The sequence below is a fragment of the Trematomus bernacchii genome, unplaced genomic scaffold (genome assembly GCF_902827165.1).
Source record: "Trematomus bernacchii unplaced genomic scaffold, fTreBer1.1, whole genome shotgun sequence".
NCBI lineage: Eukaryota > Metazoa > Chordata > Actinopteri > Perciformes > Nototheniidae > Trematomus > Trematomus bernacchii.
Window position 1 is genome coordinate 3,548,395 of NW_022987567.1, and position 20,811 is coordinate 3,569,205.

Consider the following 20,811-nt stretch of genomic DNA (forward strand, 5'->3'; position numbering starts at 1 on the left):
AAACTGAAATTACGCTCAATATGTTTGAAAGATGTGACTTTTGTTTAATGTGCAGACAAAAAAAAAACTACTGGTTGCATCTAATGATTGCAATATTCTCTTAATTTTCCTCCTTTCTTTTTTTTAAAATTCATTTTGAATCAATAAAACATGGAAAACAGAGTTTCCAGAACCCAGGATTCTAGCATCTTTAGATTACAAATCTAATCGATATTAATGTAGACACAATGACCTCAAAGGTAGAAACATTCATGTGACTCAAAATATTGTATGAATACACTTTATTTTAGCCTTTAAACTGCAGCCGAGTCATTTATGTTACCTTGATTTTCCACCATAGATCATTAATCAGAGCTGTTTAGATAGGCCTCATATGTCCAATCTGCACACCACTCATTTACAACGCACACAATTACAAAAGCTCCTAACTATTTACAAATTGCGATGAAGCATAACAACTACATTTAACATCAATCACAAAACTCACATACTTCACTGTCATACCGAGAAGTATGGGAAGTGTGGGTTAGCTGATGCTACATTATCTAAATGAGCAGTAATTGATAGCCCCAGGAAGTGGAAAATGTTCTCACACACACTTGCTGATGTGGTGCTCTGATGGTCGTTATTAAGCACCACTTGTGCATGAGTGTTCATGAAAGAGCATTTCATGTGCCAACGCTGTGCCCTCAAGGAAAACTTGGGAACATACTCATGTAGTTTTCTCCCAACACTATAATCAAAGGATCAAGCCATTACCACGGGAGAGGGGGGAGAGGGGAGAGAGGGGAGAGAGGGGAGGGGCCACCAGTCAGGCCTGCCTTGTTTCTGGCAAAAGTGAAACAGATGTTTGAGTCCTGCATCAGGAGAAAGTACAGTGAAGACTTTCAGGGTCATTCTGCCCTTTGTCCTACCCTGGAGTCAGACAAACGTTTTTTAGGCAAGTCTCAAGGTATGCTCACTGTTGAGACTGAGAAAAATTGTTCAACAAAAGAAAAAGAATACAAATTGCAGACTTATTTAAACAACAGGAAGACTGTACAGGAAAGGATCACATGTATTGCTACACAACAAACAGCACTCTTTAAGAATAACTAATGGTGATGACGTATGACAATAAAAGTCATAAATGAAACTTGTTAAACTGGAAATACAGTAACATGTTCCAAGCACTGACTTAAAACCTGTGATAATAATAATAAAATCACCATATGTTACACAATGAACTGTTTAAAAAAAAAACTCAAAAAAGCACAAAGAACGAGCGCCGACAAAGACATTCAGGGCTGTACTGAATGCATCAGGGTACGAGTGCTGACGGACACACACACACACACACACACACACACACACACACACACACACACACACACACACACACACACACACACACACACACACACACACACACACACACACACACACACACACACACACACACACACACACACACACACACACACATCACACACGACACACACACACACACACACACACACACACACACACACAACACACACACACACACACACACACACACACACACACACCACACACACACACACACACACACACACACACACACACACACACACAACACACACACACACACACACACACACACACACACACACACACACACACACACACACCACACACACACACACATCACACACACACACACACACACACACACACACACACACACACACACACACACACAGGAAGACAAGATGCTTTACAATGGGTGTGTGATCTCTTATAATAGTCCTCGGCCATTGTAAAGCATCTTGTCTTCCAGTGTTATCATGCCATGTTCTGAATCTCATCATAAATCTGGGACAGTGATCATATGTTGTATAACAAACGGAGGCCTTTAATGATGATCCAGCATTGTCATTCAAAAGAATACAAAGGCCTCTAGAGAGACATTCAGTCAACTAATAAAGAGGCTCCAGTAATTCTGTGTTTACTCAACTTCAATAGCTACTACAGAAATGATATGCCGGAACTATTTTCATTTACTTGAGAGATAAAAAGTGGTTGATGACAATAGATGTCAGACAATGAATACAATTCGGTTTTAGATTACTTATCACTCATGAGTCATTGATCATAATCCAGAAATATGAATCTAGGAATAACACAGGATCATATGTAACTCATCTATGATCTTTTTTTAAGTGGTTTTGTGTTTATGAGACACACATATGGTTCACATGCATTCTGCATTTCACTATGAAGCAATTGACCATGTTTTCTCCACATGTCAGAGAACGTGTCTCCAGTTCTGAGACAGTCTCATAATTGCTGTCTTAAAAGGCGCCAAGCAAGTTTCTTTGTCATGAACAACAGATTTCACATTTGCGTTTTGAACACGTTTACCATAAAAAAACACAATATTAAGCAAAAGGTCAAATTAAAAACAACTCTTAGGCACGTCAAGGGCGGTGTCTTTATGTGTTTGACATGTTTTGAATATTCTTAAAAGCTTGGCCAATGACAGAGTTAATGTACTGCTTGTGAGTTAAGGGGTCATGCATGGCAACAAAGTCAGTGAATGTCGCTCTGAAGCTACCTGCAGGAACATGCTTCTGTCTGCAGGTACGCAAACATACACACGTGTCCTTGTCCCTTTAATTATTTTGCGCGCAGCTTACAAATGATTAGTGTATAATCACATCGAGCTAGAAAATGTATTGGTTGATTAGCATTCCTCACTATTCTTTAGTTGTAAGAGAACAACAATCAATTTGACAAATAACCAGAAAAGCAATTGACACTAAGGGGATGATAGAAAATAACTCAAAGCCAAACTGTTCATCTATTGCTTCACCAGAGGCAGCTATAGTGTCATTTGTTAAGCAGCATTCAGCTCCTAAAGACAGCCATGTCTGCATAGCGCTGCACAGCATACGCCTGAAAAGCTGTATAGAATCCAACATACACACATATGGGAGACATCGCAAACGAGACTTATATCCACTAACCGAAACACAAGCAGCAATCAGTATGTCCTTACAAGTGTGCATAGGGTGTACGTATTTGAACTCAGCGGTTAACAGCTACACATTTGATCCTTTCTTAGTAATGGCAGCATTTGAATCAGACTGTACCCATCTAATTAGCCTCAAGACAAGAATATATTTCTACAATGCTGTCGTACATTCTTTGTTACCAAGAAAAAAAATCACATTGACAGCATTGATTATTTGAAATGTTTGACAGATGGAACGATTTAAAACCCGAGATGTTTTACATACGAGGGAGAAAGGAAAACTGTTGAACATGTTTTGCATTTTCATGAGTGAAAAGCCTCAAACATGTAAATATTCTCATTCCAGAGTGATGATTCTTCAGCGTGAACATGAACACACATTGAGATCAGCAGAGTGGCAGAGTAGAGAGAGGCCAAACACAAAGGCTGTACACACTACAGTTCACATTAAGATCTCCCAGAGCATCACGCTTTGGACACACAACTTTAGTTTGTTCCAATTTATCTTGGCTCAGATATCAGTGGAGCTTGTTAGGAGCTTACAGACTTTATGCCAAACTGTTAGAGTAAATAGCAAAGTGTAGGTCCATCATGAGCCAACAATAGAGAATGGCACGAGGACAGTCTACACTTATTCTATTTTTATCAGCGGCAGTAATGCTGGTTGTGTTTTTAACGTGTGTGTGTGTGTGTGTGTGCGTGCGTGTGTGCGTGCGTGCGTGTGTGATTAACTGAATAAGGAACTTTTGAATAGACAATGAATGAACCCATGGCCCAGATATGCAGTTGTTTTGTAATTCCTGATATGTAATAGGGGATATACTCATCTTTTCATTCGGATGGCCTTGCTCATCTCAGGGAATTGCAGTAATTGATAAACGTTCTAATTATTTTTCCAGGGTTCCTTAAGCAAAACCTTATGGTATAAAACTGAGTATCCTATGGGGATTGTCTGCATGCTGTTCCTCCAGTGGGATCAGTAATAGTTATGGAGGAAAGGCTTTCTGTCATCAAGGGTGAGTCCTTAGCATCCAGGGGCCACTGAGGGCCACTGATGCACGACATAATGAATGTTCCCTCACCTCTGACTGGACCTGTTCCTCTACAGCACATTGACTGCAAGCTGAGGCCCGTTTCCTTCTCAAACACAGACAGGCGTCTCTAATGTGTATGCTTTATTCTACACGCCGTGCCCCGTGGAGAACCTCGAGAGGGACGGAGAGAATGGAGCTCTTAGTGTTTATTCATTCATGATGTCTATGTAGAGCAACATGAGCAAAGTGATGCTGTGAAGCCAGAATGATTTAACCATTAGGAGGGTTTCAAAGAGCACAGGAGGAGATTGTGGTTTATACCATAGCTGGCCTTTTTTTATTGTATATTAATGCCTCATTAATCATAGTGTTAGTTCTGAAAATGTTAAACCTGTTGCTTGTCAGAGACCCAGCCAAGACAGTGTAAATGTATGAAGTTAGGGCTAGGCACTATATTACTTTGTAATCCGCCCTTGCACAAAATGTGAAACTTCATAAAAGTTACGTTATTATTATATAAGTTTAAAAAAAGGTCACTTTTAGTCAAAATATAACAAGAATAGGTACTTTATGCTATCTTGCTACTCTTTACATAACGGTCTTGATTCCTTGAGACAAGCTGGCTCTGGTCATCTCATTGTGAAATCAACAGCTACATCATAAAAAGCTGCCTTCAATTGATCAGCGGTAGAATGGCGCTGCGCTGACTTTGCCATTGTGTTCCTCAGAAAGGAGGGTGATGCACGATTAGGCAGAAGCGATATCATTGGCGTTACATAGGGCTCAAAATTGTCGCCGATCGCTGCAATAAAGGTTTAAATGATTACTTGTTTACTGCTGAACTTCAGACGTGCATCCAATCAGATTAAAGCTGAATCAAGCAGTGCAAGCTAGCAGGGAGACTAAGCATAGAAACAAAACTTAACTGGACCTTTTCACCGCAAGGCTCTGTGTCAGTATCAAACAAATGATCTGAGCTCTCTGGTTGTGTCTCCAGTTAACTTGTGTTACCTGAACAGAGTCTTATTCTCGTGACTGAATAGTGTCGAATTGACGTTGTTGAATCCGTCATTAACTGCCTTGTCGCTAACACTAGCCAGAAGCTGTCTGCAGATAGCAGGGCATTGTCTTTGTCAAGAAACAAACTGCAGGAGCAGATGAATTAGTGTGCAGATGTTTATGCTCTATCTCAGCTGAAATACATTAGAGTTGATGTCTATGCTCCACTTAGTTGAAGCCCCTGGAACTGTGCATAGCTGAATGAGACAATCAGTGTTTTAATATGCTGTGATGTTAGCCTTGCGGATAGGGTCTTTTATTGCTATACACCTTTTTCACAGCATATATTAGCTTGTCAAAGTTGAAAAAGCGCAGGCGTTAATTGATGACATTAAAAATGACTGCATTCCATTTTGCTGAGCTAGCTCCAGGATGCTGGTTTTTGCACATGCTGCCTCACTGTCATGGCATTCTAGAAACTCTTTTGAATTAAACCATTGTCCATCAGATTAGTTTCACATGTGTTATTTCCTAGTAAGTAAAAAAGTATTTCTAGAAATATTTGATTTGTTTCCAAGTTGCTTGTTGTCACAGGCAGGGAATTACCAACTGAAGGTCAGCTCTATTGAGATTTTAAAGGTCATCAATCTGATATTCAGAGCATTAATACAGCAGAAAATAACTATCCGTTATGTTAAGGTATATTGCTCCCAGAGAAGAGAATCAAGTCATGCTCCCATTTTTTTGCGTCGTAAATTACAGCTTCTCTGTGGTTTGCTTACGTAGCCAGTCCAACTGTGCGTGCATGTTAGCGCATGTGACTCCTGGGTATGGCTAAGACTTTCCGGCACTGCAAAAATACAGCTGTAACCGCTGACAACGCCTTCCTTACCGAAACATAAAAACCCACCCTCGGGTTCTGCCTCAGGTTGATAGAGTTGACACTGACAGTCAGTAAATTATGTTGCCGTGTTTTGCACTGTTCTTGCTGTTAGCACCGTTAGCTGCTAGCTGCTGGCATAGCCTTCTCCACTTCGAGAGCTCTGAATCCTGTATGGAGACCCTGTTAGCGTAGTCTAACTCAGTGTTGTTTTTTCATGATAGTAACTGTGTGGTTCAGGCTGTTTGTCTACAGTGAAAAATATCACAAATCAAACTGCCTGCCCAGCACCAATAAGATCATTTAACTTGTGAAGAAAATAGAACATCACAGGACTTAAGAGTTGATTCAATAATATTTCTAAAGTGCGTCTTTTAGCTGGATGTTAAGAACTGCTGCCCCCTTCTAGCAATTTGTAATTGTAAAAGGGAATTCCTTTGTCTGTGGAGGCCCAGTGGTTTCTGGTGGCTGGTTAGCGCAGTGATAACCGCAGATAAGACATCCTCCCTCCAATCTAAATCAAACTCTGACCGCACGCCACCGCCTCTTGGTCTGGCCGACCTCCAACAGCCATAATCAGGGGAAGGAAAGCCGGCTGCCACGCCGTCCTGTGGTGGGATCACATTACTCTAATAGTCCAAGACAGACCAACAGATAGCTCAATTACTGTGCTGGTACAATTACTGGCCTCTGCTCTGGTAGATAGGGCAGCCCGAATAGGCCCAAGATTAAAGACTTCCACCTGCTCTGGTGGAAAACGAGGGGGGAATCACCGGGCCAGATAAGTAGGAAATGAGAGATGGACAGTTGGAGTGAACACAGGAAACCTAAGAGACCGTGTTCCTAAACATCTCCATCAGTCAGTCATCAACAAAGCTTTGAGTGATGGGCACACCTACTGCCACACTATGCTTTAACTGAACAGCAGAATGTGAAATGCTCACAGATGGAAAAACTTTCTGTCAGAGCAGACTCAGACTGCAGGCTTTATGGAGTGTGATGATCAGACAGCAAGAGATCCGACGTTAGGATTTTATTTCAAGGTGTCGCTTACAGAGGATAGAGTGAGCTTAGGTAAAATCTATGTTTGTGTGAAGAGAGGCTTGTTAACTGGGCCTATAACCTAATGCATGACACAGGGGGAATTCAGTGGACTGAATGGATTTAACAGATACTGTATGCAGTGAGGCTGCATGTAACAAGACCCAGTGACAGGCTCAGAACACAGTAGATAGGGGCCATTGTCTTTCAAACTTGTAAAAGGTCTTCATCTGGAAAAGCAGAAACTTATACTATGGATGATGTTAGAAACTACCCTCTAGAGGAACAGAAGGGGTCTAGATATATATATTGAAACCAGAGCTGTAGCATTAGGGAAAAGACATTCAATATGTACACTTCAATACAGTCTTTATAATGTGAACATTTGGAAACAATATTTGTTTTACTACAGTATATTCACTTTGTTTTAGGCTAAACACATCTTAAAGCTTTGTCTCTCACTGGACAGACAGTAAAGCCTGCAGGACCGGATCTGCCTCCATACTGTATATTCAGAGTGGTTATCTAGAGTCACTAATGACCGTGTCCTGGAGGGCTGAGAGGGACATAACCACTTCCTGTGCTGTGTTTCTTTTGCCTAACTGCCGTTGTAATCTCTTCTAAGAGAGCCTTAATAACACTGGAGACGGTCATCAGCCAAGTCAATTAAACATTATGACGGCATACAGTAAGTCAGAGAAGAGGTAAGGTCACTGTGATGCTTAATGCACAATAAGTAAGTAATATTCCATCTGCAGGACTCTGACTTTTCACAAGTTAAATGTTATAGATTTTAAATTCCGCACATTTTTTGGACAGATTCAGAGAGAACTTTGATAAGCTACTGGTTTTTAATCTATGCAATGAACAGTTTGAATTCTTAATTTGTTCAATACACTTGGGTTAATGGCTAAATACCTGCAAAAAACGAATGCCATTTCCCATCAGCCACAGCTCTACCTTGTGTTAAGTGCTAATAAGCAAACGTTAATGTGCTAGCAAAACCTTTAAGTTGTTGTGACATTTAACAAAATTACTTTAAGCCTCCTCAAGCATGTTAACATTTCCCCTCTTGGGATAAATACTATTTAAGTATGACCCAGGAGTGCAGCTTATCCAAACATGTTTTGTTAATGTCTGAATGCCATTTAAGGGCACTTATGGAGCTGCTAAAGCCTTCAAAACACAACATCTTCCCAGAAATAATGCAAGAGTTTCTTCTGGAAAACTTTCCCTCAGGGAGAGGAAACGTAGAAGAGCACCAGTCAGCACTTGTCCTGGTCTGCCTTTAAAACTTGCCTGTTGAAAAATTCATCAGAGGACACCAAAGGAAGTGGATGGAGTGAAGAACATGCCCTTGGGACAAATTCCCTGCTGTTTTTGCAAGAGTGAATAATACTAATGATGACCCTGTGGGCTTAGTGATATTCCTGCACATCAAACCATACACACCTAGGTGTCACCAATGTATTACATTTCCTCTTTAGATGTACTGACAGGTACTGAACTTGAGACATTAAACAGCCTAATGAAAAAGCTCGGGGAAGCGTAACTTCAGCTTCACATGTTAAGTGAATGACGTGAGGGCAGAGGGCAGGAGAGAGAGAGTCAGTCTGACTGATGGGAATCTAGGACATCCATCAGAGTTTTGTTCCACTTCGCCCTGGGCATGATGACCCTCAGGTCTCTGAGGTTAAGGTCAATGTAACTGCGACCAAACGCACCAAAGAGGATTTTAGATTCAATGTAAAAACCTTATAATGCACAACTATTTCTAACCCTGAACTTAAGAAAGGTCCAGTCCTGAAAGAATAACTTAACTTGTGTATTCATTTATAGTCAGCCATCCAAACCAATTTCTTCAGCATTAATTGACCAGACGTATATTTCTGTACCACTTCTACATTTGACAGCAATCCAATCCAAAAGACAAACTGAAACTCATGAATGAAAAGTCAGGGATGACCAACATCTGTAGGGTTTATCCTCTGGGGACAATGAGTTCACAGAATCTCATGGCACTGAATCGGACCATAGTGGACCAAATAAATAAAGCTTTTCTTTGTTTTTACAAAATTAAAATGATGGCAGAAGAAAAACATGTTCTAGTTAAACTGCAGTACTATGACACTTCAATGCTAAAAACAGTAAGCCCTGGTTTCTGCATGTTTTCGCAGATGTGAACTTGACAGTTGGCCTTGCATGAGAGACCTTTCATTTCTCACCAAGCCGACACATCGGCACAATGCACATCAAGCTCCTGGGCCAAGATCCTTCCCAGGACCTCACCTACTGTATGGAGACTGCAGAACAAATGAAAGGGGCAAAAAGGCCTCAACAGACAAAGCACAAAGTACATCTGGAGAAATCGACATTGTAAACACCCACTCCCCAAAGCCACACTGACCTGGTTCATAAACAGCACCTGTGGTAATCCTCATGTTCTACAAGCAACATGAGAATATCTTTAACCATGTCAAGCTAGGTATTTAGTGAGATTTATGTTAGCTCCAGAACCACAGAAATGTAGGAATAGGAGGCTATTAATTGTGTTTACTTGCTCATTGAAGCTATCTAAATAATTGTGTATTCCTTGCCATGTTCTGACCGCCTTTTTGCAATTTCAAGAACCACACAGCCAGATGAGGAATGTGTCGGCTGAACATGCAAACAGACTGAGGGGAAAGCCTTTGTGCTACATGTGTCTTACATACTAGTTAGAAAAACAAAGCAGGGTCGGTTGGGGAGGGTAGTATGGCCTGTATAAGAGTATTTTACATTAGATGAGGAAAGCAGAGAAGGGGCTTTTGGAAGGCCGAGGGAGCTGGTGAGTCAGATAATGAGCCTGCTGGAACACTGAAGAAGAAACACATCTCAACTTGAGTGGAAATCCAAGGAGTAAATCTGGGTGTGTTTTGGACAGAAGACAAACCACAAGCACCCATAGAGTCATGTGTAGGTGGTGGGAAAAATGTTTTTACTAAACTAAAACCAACTAAAAGAGATATCTATCTCCACAGAAAACATTAATATCAACATCAAAAACTCTCTTGAGAGAAAGAAGTCACTTTACATTTCCTTTATGATGGATATTTCTTTCGTGATTGTGGTTTCGACCAGTAAAACATGTACAACCAGTATAGCCATGAAACACTGTCCGAAAATGGACTGAAGTTACTAAATAACACAAGTGTGGTGCAGTGATGACAGACAAAAAGCAAATGTCATTTCATTGGATTTTGAAATATTGCAGCAAATAATATATTTGACACACTTTTATGATACGTTTTGTTAAGCAGGAACATTTCCACATATTACCACAACTTTTATGATTTTTTTAGCAAAACTGCAACTGCCAAAATGAACTACATCACGGTAGCATGGCAGCGCATCACGATTGCTAAGTTAAAGGTGGACTAGTTTTCGGCCTGATAATGTTTAGCAGTCTCGTTTACGCACTTATTAGCCACTGCCAATGTTATGATGAACAGAATAGACATACACGAGTGGGGTGTTTACAGACCCTAAACAGACTCAGTTCAGGTCGTAGAACAAAATGTGGAAATCTCTAAAGCTTGAGTTAACCATAGAACCTATTCGATACGAGGGAAAACGCTAGCTTATTTCTGATTTTAGGACTTATTCCTGCACCACTCCTTACTGTATTAATTGTGTTTCATGTTCTTTTTCTACATAAGCACTCCTGTTCAAGCATTAACATGAATGTTATACAAGCATATATGTGTATGGGAATGGCACCATAATACTGGCAGAGCTCCACTATGCTGTCACTTCTGTACAAACAGTACAACTGCACTGCATCTGTCTTCATGTGGCAAACACTCCACAGTAAAGTTAAACATTGTAGACCCGTTCTAAGTCAAATACTCATGACGCTGCTGTCAAGTTCAAATGTTGTTTCTCCAACATGTCCAGTTTTAATAAAGTGTTAACAACATTAATAAAAGTTATAGGGTGTGCTTTTTAACATATGCATTTTAAAAAGGAGAACTTCCTTGCCATTAAAATGACTTTACCTTAAACAGAAATGAATCAAGTATTGGATGTTTTTTTATGAAACTACTTTCAACATTGTTTAGTGAAATATCTTAATCTGCAGGATTCATTGGCAAGATATATGTTACAGACGTTCATGGTTCCTGGATAATGAATCCTAATTACAATGCTAATGAATATATGTTGAACAAACAGTTAAAATGACAAAGTAGAGTATACGACGGGCCAGATATTGGCCTACTGGGATCTCCTGACCTCAAAGTCTTCACTGCCCTCGTAACCACTGCCCTGTCTTGTTAAGGTCTTCATTATCGTACAGACCACACAAATGGGGTAAGAAAACACAAAGTTATATTGACAAAGTCATTAAAGTGCTTGTAAAAAACTCTTGTAAAAGCTTTACAGGGCTTGCTCAGCGCTGTCAAATGGCCGTGTGCTGTATGAATCCTGACCCTAAAACGTCAAGTTCAGTTGGTTACTCTTCAGCTCTCCAGTAAACTAAAGCCTGGTACAGGGGAGAGTAATCAAGGGGCAGCCTAATAGGTGACAGAGTGACAGGGAAAAGTCACAACAACAACAAAAAACATTCCTCTTTTGCTGTCAAAGTCCATATGCAAAGCAAGTTAGGACATCTGCCTCAACAGGAGGACTCTAGAAATGAGAAAGTGTAAGAATCCAAAGTACACTGATATAAGAGAGTTGCATCTCAACGAGTCCTAAAGCTTCCGTTTTGTTGTCTACTCGTTTTAACTGTCTACATTCTGGAAATAGTTTGTTTTCCAGAATGAAATATTGAATCTAACAGACCCTGGCTGATGCATGCTGTAGAATGAGTTCTCACGTACTGTATGCCCTCGGATTGACTTTGTTTTGCACAGACTGATGGAAACTCAATCTATGTAAAGTCTTGGCCCTGGAACATGGTAATGGCAACCACGCTCAAATTCCCCGACAGGCCTATGTCTGTTTGTGTGTGCGCCAGCAGCCAACATACCGGTGCTTTTCCTTCATGTCTGTCAGCAGCACAGACCACAGCAGATTACCTCACTCTCACCTAATCAGGGGAGATGAAAACACAGCTAGGTCATGAGAACCAGGTTATCCTCCCTTAACTTAAGAAAAGGGGAGGCGAAGAAACCGAGGGAAAAACGACAAAGACTGTGGTGTGATGATGATGGAAAAGATTGATTTTGAACAGCTAGGCAGTTATCCAAGTAGGACTGTCTGAGAAGCACATTTGTTGATCAGCCATTACGAAACTATCTGTTTGAATTAGTAAATCAGGAAGACAGGGGACCTCCAGTGGCAATGGCTGGTATTGTTAGCTCCTTAATTACACCATGACAAAAAAAGCTCTATTCTGCACCCAAACCCATTAAGTGATATAACTATACATTCATATTTGTACAACTACAACTAGTCTTAAAGCACCAGTTCAGTTGACGTAGTAATTACTTCAGTGGTTAATCTATAAACCATGAATTATACGGTGAAAGAAAAGTGTCACTAAAACCTAATGTATCTTTTAAAACTTGCTCACATCAATACTTAACCAATTATGTGTTTAAAGGTTTGACCATGTTTAGCATTGGGCATATCATTTCCATACTTAATGAAGTAGAACATGAACAACGTCATTGTCTGTAGTCTGATTAGATGCACCATTTGTTTAGGCCCACAAACTCAAAGTACAGTATTATTTCAGAGAATAGAGAAGGCACAATGGTTTGTCATAGAAGCACTTCTGGTTGCAGGTCCCGCATTTAAAAGTGCATTCAATCTGATATGTCTTGACTCCTCTATGTTGATTCAACACACAGTGCCTGGCCTCCTGTCCTCTCTCCAGTCTGTGTGTTTGAAAGGGGTTAATATCTATGTAAATTGAGCTTGTAAAAGTGACAGGAATGTAGCTGGCGGAGCCTTTATCTGTAACTGGCTGTGCCTTTATCTGTACCATGTCAGTCTGCAGAAGTACAATCTCATGTCTCTTGGGAATGCACTGCAGACCGAAAGGCTGACTTAAGTACAATCAGTTGCATTGTGGGCATCCCAACTGTATTTGCATTGTTCATTGTTAATAAGCCTTCTTTCTACATTTTCTGTACAGTAAAAGATAATGTCATGACATCAGGTCATTGCAAAAATAAAAGACAAATAACCGGATTTCTAATTATATGAATAGGACAGGTAAAACTCATATTGAATGCTAATAGTATTGTCCATAAAGACATATAGGGTGTTTCCTTTCCTGCTGTATCTGTAGTTTCCTTAGTGTGTACTAGTTATGTAGGGATGTCAAGATACGAGAAAGGTAGAAGACGATAAAAAAAACATTTTTTTCAATTTTTTACCACTTTTAAAACCACAAAACAAAAAACCCCATGTAACCTACTTTGACATGAATTGAGTTATACTGTTTGTATACTGGTTTTAGTTAGGAAAACATCTTCAAACTACTGTATTCAATTAATTTTCTTTCCAAAAATAGAATGAACTCTGAACTGTAATGTAAGTAAATGAGATATCCAGTGAAGGGCAGATAACAGCTAACACTAACAAGCACTATTGCCATTTGGACAAAGATGTGTGTTGCTCACAAAGTAGCATTAGCAAGGAATAAATAGGGTGCGTTACCTGGACGTGTTGATAGTGAGCTTATTAAACAAAAGAGTGAGCTGGATGCGTCAAAGGCAAACTACTTTTAGCAAGACGGATCATCCTTTTCATGTTTTTAAGTTTTAAAAATGTCTCCAGCATACTTTTTTGCAAACATTAGACATTTTTAGTCTCATGTCTGAACAAGTGTAAATGGATTAGCTGGACATTTTGTTTTATTTTGCTTTAGGTTTTCTTTGGACCTTGACTCTGATCTGGCTGTGGCACTAATTACCACTTGTATCCTTAAAGAACCCCCTAATATGTCCAACAGACAAACATGTGGCCAACAAACCTTCAAACAGGCACACTTTCTCCAATGCACAACAAAGCTGGTTAATGTCTCTTTTTGGGGGGGAACGGTTTTGATTAGAGTGGCACAGTGCCATGCAGGCGATGAATAAAGAAAGCAAGTCAACCCCTGTTCCCCAGAAACAAACCCTACAGGGCTGATCAATCCTGAACACTCAGGACTTTGAGCAGTGATGGCGACACACCGGACTGAGCCAGACTTCAAAACAAATCAATCACGTTAAAGTAAACAAAAGCTCAACAGGTCCAACAGGTCCTGACAGACAGCGAGTGAAAGTGAAAAAAGAAAGAAAACAAAACCAATATTTACTCTTTCCCTCTGGCTGTCCCACCAAGGATCTGCTCGAGTTCTGTTAGTCATAACAGAGTTGTCACCTCAGGTCCTGCATCAGTCAAGTTCAGCCAATCCAATAAAGATAAGCATCTGCACATGTTCATCACAATGAGGACGTTTATGAACATGTCGAGTGCCATTCATGTTAACTTATCACTCTTCACCTTTACAAAAACACCTATTCATTTCATCGAGCAGGTTAAGTTCATTCTTTTTAGAGAAAACCCCTACAACAGTAAATGAAGGACAATTATAATTACAATGCCATGGCCGAAAGATGGTGCCATTTGGTTTGTTTTTTTGCATTCATATGTCAGGGATCATGGATCAAAAACAATCTCAAAGGGGAAGCAGAGTAGGTATGTTAAAGAAATCCTGACTCGTTGTGCTTAAACATTGCAAGGTAAAAATGCACCAGCAAGATTAACACATTTCTTTGGAATCTTTTTAGTATCAATTCATTCCTACCGGACACAAAAAACTGAAATGTCTTCAGAGCCAAATCCTAATAAATGGTAGCGAATGCCTCTAGTGAATGCCACAGAACTGTATCATTGTCTGAAACCTCTAAACATATAAAAGAGCCATACTGTTCTGTTGTGACATTTCTGTCAAAACCGACTTTCAAGTTAATAAAAAGCCACACGCATACAGCATGCGTCACACCTTGCTGATCACACAGAGAGTTCAACAAAAAGGCAGATGGATGCTGGAGCTTCTGTGTTTTGTATTAAGGTACCTATGTAAGATTCAAGGGATCCCAAAATATTTGACTATTAACCATAAATGGGTTTAAATATGTTCATTTTTTTATGTGACAGGAAAATCGCTGTGAACTATGAGTTATGTGGCAAAGACAGGAAAAATGTGTGTATGTGTGTCTCACTGGTATGAAACAACATTGCATCACCTGGCATCTATTTTGCGGAACACAGGCGTATTAAGGCAGTTACACATGTCACAGCTGCAGCAGTTAAACTGGCCTCCTGGCTTACCTTGACTTTTTTTTAATGATGGATAACAATAATCTGATAGTTTAAATGTGTCCCACGGGAAAAATGACTGCCAAATAAAGTCAGGTTGTGCTATTAAACACCAATATGCACCAGACTTAGGTCTGCACGTCTTCCAGGATTGTAGACACTCATGCCAAACTCATACCAAGAGCTGATACTGAAACCTCTGCTCATAAATGTTGTTTGGAGGCATTAAGAAAGTGGGTTTTTCTCTAACAAGACGAGCAGTACATGACAAAACAGACATACCACAGCATACAGCCAAATCTGAGACCAAAAAAAAGAACGACAGGTACCTCTAACAAAACCCATACATCAGAGACCATACAGAGTTTCAAACAACAATGAATTTAAAGAACAAACATATTTTTGATAGAAGGAATGGCGCAGGTGTAGAAACACAAACAATGGCTCAACTCTATTCAATTGTCCCAGTATATAAAAGTGTAAGGCAGCATTAACACCAAGACCCTGAAAAAGAGGACTTTAATGGAATTCAGTAGGGATTCACAAAGATATCGACATGTCATTGGTATTGAAAGATAATAGGCTTTAAAATTAAGTGTCATTTGCCAGAAATGAACATTCCCACCGATACGACCGTCGGATAAACAAGTATAAATAACGTGCTTTTATTTTTTCGACTATTGAAGGTGTACACTTTCAAAAAGTTGCCAGTGGGCCATCACAAAAACTGTAGACAATATTGGAATTCCATTACAAAAAAAGAGACTTGACGTTGCAATTAGGTCGAATAATTAGTTATCAAATATACTAGATCCCCAGAATTCAGTCATCAAATATTTCACCATACACCCATGCGTTTTATTCAATGACAAGTCAAAATGCCTTTGTTGAAAAAGGCCCACTCTACAGTAGGTTCATGATGTGCTCAATAGTGTCTGTTAGTACACCTGTTTTGTGCCACTTTGAGAAATGCCATTGTTTTTGTACCTTGTAGATTTTATGTTAGTCCTGCACACTCAAACTGCAAGTAGGCTAGATCTTTAATGATCTCCAGATTGGCACTATTAACCACTTCCATCAAGGTTCCATGGTACTTGGATATGGAAATGTTTCATGTCAATTTAAATGTGGCAACAAGTTGGAATGTTAACTGACACACCTTAAAAAAACAGCATCTTAAGCAGGTACTACCAGCGACACCAGGTGCACATTATCACCATTAGCTCTTTCTCAACACCATAAGGCAGGTGTTCAACACTGGCAAGCTGCAAATAAGCGTAGTGTAGTGGTGAACAGAATGGAAAATATGAAGTGTTGTCACTTGAGTCAAGCGTAACCACAATAAGAATGAAATAGCCTTTTCCATATAAATGTGTCTGTTTGTGTATAACAGGCAGTAATGTGTCTGCAGGCTATTAGCAGTTACTGAGTGATGGGAGACATATTGAGAAACCACACTAAAAAGTGGTCATTGTGACATTGTTGTTGATGATAAAGAAAATAAAAAGCCCCTTCTTTTATTCATTGTTAACGGTCAACATCTGAGGAACTCTCTCTGAACACTATCAACCCACTCTATCTGCCATCTGGTTTTAGTTGGCTTGAAAAGAGAATACAGATGAGGAAAGGGGTTCTGATCCAACATATGGTGTGCACCTAGCCCCCTCCACCCAACCCACAAGCTGTGACCTACTCCACACCCAGAACCAGGACGAGGACCCAGTGTGTTTAGTCTGTGTATAGTGTTGGGAATGTTACACCATGCATGCCACATCATGTGGGCCTCTGCCTGGTTAAAGCTGGCTAATGGGCCACAGATCAGGGCTCACCAAGCACTAAGCCCAAGATCACGTTTCATTGGATGCAGATGCCTGCTTGTGGATCTGGCGATTTATGGCAATGACATCATGAGCTCAACCTGCTGGAAGATGGTGGGTACTGTGCTTTGATCTGGGTTGAGGGATTGGTGATCTGACATAAGCAATGCATAGTCTACCAAGTTGATTTAAATGATGACCCCTCATACAGGATAGGGAGTATGAAAATACTTCTGTATTACACTTTTAACATATTATCTACTTCTTCTTCTTAATCCATTACTTGAATTGTCATTCATTTCAGCTAATGAGTTTGCATAAGAAGAATATATAGATATAACTTAACCTTTTAATTCTAACCTGTGGAGGTTGCAATGTTTGATGCAAGGCAAATGCTATGAAGTGTGTCCTAAATATCCAATAGTGGGGCTACAGGATAGGTGCCAATGAAATCTTGAAGGTTATTTCTATTGGTAGCTCGAACATACAGTACCGAGCAAATGTAAATGTCCCTAGGTTAGCAGGGCAGAAACCGGTTTGAAGTTGCATAATCTAAAGCATAGTCTGTCAATTGATGTCTTCCCAAATTTCCAAAGTGTGCACTACTGTGCATTTGAGACACAGCTTAGGAGCACCTCACTGTCAGAGCTCTATTAACATTCTCACATAAGGTCAAGAAGGTTAGACTGCCATTCCTACTTCTGAAGAAAGTGGTAGTGCCGGAGTAGCAGTAAGGTGAGTGGATGGCTGATGCTGAGAAGTATGAAGACACTCTCAGACACAGGCCCACCTTTTGAACCTCACAAAAGTCTTCCCAACAGCTGTTCTGCATAATGTGCTCCAGTGATACCCATCTCATAGGGCCAGAGGTTACAGTAAGCTATTCCTGACATATGGGAATCACATAACACAGCTGGGTATGGCTGACTGAAAGAATGGCCAACTTGAAGAATGAATGGACTAATGAATGAATGTATGGATTGGAAATGACAGAGACGCCTGACGCCTAAATTCAAGGAGCTACAGAGGTGAAGGCAGGCAACTGTGCCCACATTTTTTCCCTCATGCACATTTCACTACACAGAGAATTGCATCCACACTACTGTAGGTTCACAAAACGAACACGCTTTTTTTGTCCAGTGAATCATTGGAGCCAATAAGATATTTTGGACAGTTTGGAGGATTTAAGGTCTGTCCAGCAATTGATTTACTACCAGGCTGAATGGTGCATACTGCTGTCAGCACACAGGCTTCAAAGTCAAATCAGAGCTGGGATAAAGGGTTGAATGGTCATTGTATAAATGAAAGTAGTTCATCAAACCTGAGTCAAAAGGAATGCTTCAAATACAGACAGAATGTGATTCATTGCAGTCATAAATATGATGGTAAATGTACAACAGATCATCAGGTGGGTTCTCCTGTTCCCTCATGCACTTTTCTTTAGGTCTTTGTGATTTAGGCTACTTGAAAGTTGCTATATATATATCACTACTTAAAAAATGCTTTCTCCCTAATGGGTACAACCACGATATATAAGGCCCTATAAAACATGTGTTTTGAGTTTACATTAAAAGGTGTGTAAGGTATATTGAAGAGCCTGCAGCAAGTTTGGCATTGACTGAAAACTGCAATTACAGTCATTTCATCTTGGGAGTCAGAATTGGTTTATCTCGCCAAAATGTAATGAATGCTAAAAGTCTGCATTTGTAGTTAATTACCCAAAGTGCTTACAATTTTCTGCTCCTTCGCCTATTCACACAAACATTCACACGTCTCCACACCGATGGCATGCATGCTGTGGTTATTGGTGAACCTGCTCTACCTCCTGAGACAGAGTTCCACAGCACTACATTGTTTGATACAATCCACAAATGGCGCAAGAATAAACTCATTATCCTTTACAGTCTGTTTTTTCTCATATGAAGGTGTTGATTCATTGCGTTTGCACAAATCCCTACTAATTACTAATGGGCGAGATTTATCAGGGGAAACCGAACAACAACAGGGGATCATCACAGCAGAACATACACATCCGTCTGTACATTGATATCCATTGACAGTTTACACAAGGCTTTCACTCTCTGCCATCTACAGTAACTCAATGTAAACACAGTGAAAAGATTCAACAGGCAGGGTTCAATCAACACGCTCAGCAGTCTTATCCAAACTCTCAGCTGTTCCCTGCTCTCACATCTCTGTTTGGGTCAGCTTTGTGACTCAAGTGATGGCATGTGTGACGCTGTGGAATCCAGACATGACATGGTTGGGCGCCTGGCAGAGATCCAATCTGAGATCAACCTCAACAGGTCATCGTGGATTAAACAAGCTCAGAAACACGACGTAAAGCTAGAGCCGACACATGGCTATCACTGTATCAACAGTCCTGATAAAACAAAGGAGATCCAGACACTGAAAACACTGATGGGACAACAGAGCTGGTTGTGGAAAATGATGTTGTGATTTACTCAGTCTGCTTGGCAGAATGAAAGCATTCCATTGGATTTAATAACTGTAGATGAGTTTTGGCTTCACTTTCCACATGTGTTTTATGCAGAATAACAAAATGTTGTGTGCGTGATGTATTCAGCAAGTAAAATCATCTCTTTAGGGCCATGTAAAAAACACATGTATCAATCAAGTGGTGTTTTCAATTCAATTTAAAAACATAAAATGTATTTAAATGGTTTTGCACCATTGGCCAGGTGTTTTTTGACAATTAAGGTGCCTACTCAAGATGGTTCCTGGACGCCAAATCAGGCATAAGGCATTTTACAATGTGAACGGCATTAATGTGTGTTAATGTCTTCACATTTATGAGTGGACTTGTATCAGTAGGTTGGTCAGTTCAATGACGGTGGTGGCGAAGTCCATAGGAACTTAGCTTGGCAATTGGAAGGTCACCAGTTCAAGTCCCGGAAAGACCAAGTGCTACCGAGGTGTCCCTGAGCAAGGCACCGTTCCCTACACTGCTCCCCGGGCGCCGTACATAATGGCAGCCCACTGCTCCTAACACTAGGATGGGTCAAATGCAGAGAAACCGTTTTGTTACATAGTACCTGTACTACGTAATGACAATAAGTTGAATCTTCTTATCTTCTTCTTCTTATAAGTGAGCTATAGTAACATGTCTTAATAGTGTTATTTTATTTTCCTTTGAGAAACTGTTAAACCAATTGAGAAAATAAAACGACCAATTGCCTTGCAGTTAAATAAAAAAGCCTTATTGTTTCATTGTGGTCTGTATTTCGTCTTCACAGCTTGTCAAACAAACGATTCAATCTACACATGTTTTGGGTTTGGTCACACACCAGAGTATTGGAATGAAAATATAGAGAGGTAACAGCATCAATGTTGGACTAACGAAGCTGTTGAGTATTTGAGGGGTGGATGATGAGAAGTAGAAGATTTTCATCTGGACACAAAATGCACTGAACAAATTATGTAATGAACTCCAGCTGATCAAATATGACTTATCAGTGTGCTGGTGTGACAGGGTGTTAATGAGTATTCACAGTTGATATTGTGCATTCATTACATCTGGTATGACAATGGGGAATCACAGAATACAGAGGACGGTGAAGATAAGTACCATGTGACAAAAGCATGATGTGGTTACTGCAGAGCAATAGTTGTCTTTACATAGCATTTGTAAATAACTACTATTTTCCACAAGTACCTATAACTTAATGAACTTCCAACTCCTGTGGATATAGTTACGGAGATGTCTTGAGTTTATGGGCA

The 20,811-nt window shown here is 40.1% G+C and overlaps 1 protein-coding gene across 1 annotated transcript in view; it reads right to left on the reverse strand.

The window, feature by feature from the left end:
• si:ch211-196i2.1 (collagen alpha-1(I) chain) overlaps positions 1 to 20,811 on the reverse strand; it is an 88,071-nt gene that overhangs the window by 66,711 nt on the left and 549 nt on the right. The gene's annotated exons all lie outside the window — the stretch shown is intronic.